The 1,774-nt window shown below is 35.5% G+C and overlaps 1 protein-coding gene across 1 annotated transcript in view; it reads right to left on the bottom strand.

The window, feature by feature from the left end:
- The window catches only part of LOC128875696 (uncharacterized), a 5,394-nt gene extending 3,850 nt beyond the window's left edge, over positions 1-1,544 (bottom strand). Inside the window, exon 1 of the mRNA XM_054121513.1 lies at positions 1,005-1,544. The gene's annotated coding sequence lies outside the window, so the exon portion shown is untranslated. The remainder of the gene's footprint in view (positions 1-1,004) is intronic.
- Between the last annotated feature and the right edge of the window lie 230 nt (positions 1,545-1,774).

Raw genomic sequence — 1,774 nt, 5'->3', positions numbered from 1 at the left:
GTTTGAACTATGAATATGTACATTACTATGCAGTAGGGGATTAATCTACGATAGAGGACTCTAGAGGATACTATTTTTCAGGACTCGTCATGCTAATTTAGAAATAACCATTACTTTAATGTTGATTATAATATTCATAAATATATGTTTATAAAATTATTATTATTATTATATTAAGGAAGCTTTGCATTTCTGTACAATATATACAATTGAAGTGCGCTTAATCTAATGTCGAATGATAAAGAGATTAAATAATTAATTTTAAATATTTAACTTATTGTATACGTCTTTTGGTAATATTTAGTATCACAGATAATTGATTTACTGCTATAATTGGGTACTGTCAGTAATAATTATTACCTCTGAAGATTTAATTCATGGCAAGGAAAGTAATATTTCATCATCATCGACAGAATCATTATTATTATTATTATTATAGACAAAGTTTTATTGATCAATGTTTCAACATGCGGTAGAGCCTGTTTTTCCGGGAATTTATCTAAATCTGACAACTAAAATAATTACGTACTAAACTTTACAAGATCAATGTAGGTAAAATTAAAATTTTAATAAAAATTAGAAAAGAAAAATTAAAAAGAGATAATCCGTAGGAATACTCCCCAAAAATTAACAATTATAAAAAACATACATATAATACATTCTGTGAAAGTGGATAATCTCTTTAAAAACGTCGTATTTCTTTTCTATATTCTTCCATATGTAAATTTTCTTCTAAACAACTTTTCATATTTTATATAATTTGCCATAGTAAAGCTTGCGCCACTACCGTTTCTGTTTCAAAAAGAAACAGAACAAGATGTTGGAAAAAGGAATAAAAATTATTATTTAACGAACAAATATTTACAATTTATTTCGTTTTGAAAGTATCACCGAAGTGCTCGCCGTCGAGTTTATATTTCGCATATTATATTTACAGTAAGCTCTACTGCCAATCACTTTGGCGAATCGTTTAGAGTGTGGAAACGTTGACTAACTGGGCGTACCTGAAGGAGGATAGTCTGTTGTTCGAGAGAGGAAAACTACAGCGATCCAAGGACACCCTACGGCGTGGACGATCGAGCGGTCCTCGAGGCGTGCGATCTCGAAAGGCGTAAGCTTCGAGAGACTGTGCACTCTCGAGGAAGATAATCGTCCGCTAAAACGATCCGTCGCCTTTGGCGGGAAGATAAGCGAACGGGAGGAGGTTTGGACGACGATTGGTCAATTCGAAAGGGAATTGTTGCTTTATTGGTGGCCGTGCGTACGTGGTCCAACGTGGCCGTTTCCAACGTGTTAACCGAGAAGCCACGAAACACAGGTTAACCTCCGCTGAATGACCTGACCTTTACGACGCGTAGAACTGAAGCGCGTTAGGCAGGCGCGCTGCGATTCTTGCACGTACACGTACCCTACAACGTAGAATCACAGAGTACTCTTACAGAGGCGAAACTTCCAGCGTTTTTCGGCTCCTGGTTCTGAATACGCATGCGTCTTCTAAAGAATATCACCGTGAATTTAGCTACGGTGCCTTAACAATATCGATGATAAAATGTGGTTAAATTAGGAAAGATGTTGAAACATGGTTGAAACCCATGGATAGATATCATGTATATTTATTCCAGCTCTCCAAGAAATGGACTTGAGTATAACCATTCTAACATTCTAATCAGTTTCACCCTCCCCTATTCCATCACACTCATGCCTTACATACTAATCCTATAGTTAATAGTCCCTAATCTACTAATGCTGCATGTAAACATACTACAAAAGCAAA

Source organism: Hylaeus volcanicus, chromosome 4 (assembly GCF_026283585.1).
Source record: "Hylaeus volcanicus isolate JK05 chromosome 4, UHH_iyHylVolc1.0_haploid, whole genome shotgun sequence".
In the NCBI taxonomy this organism is placed as follows: Eukaryota; Metazoa; Arthropoda; class Insecta; order Hymenoptera; family Colletidae; genus Hylaeus; species Hylaeus volcanicus.
The sequence above is the reverse complement of the archived record's forward strand: the minus strand, read 5'-3'. Positions and strand labels throughout refer to the sequence as shown.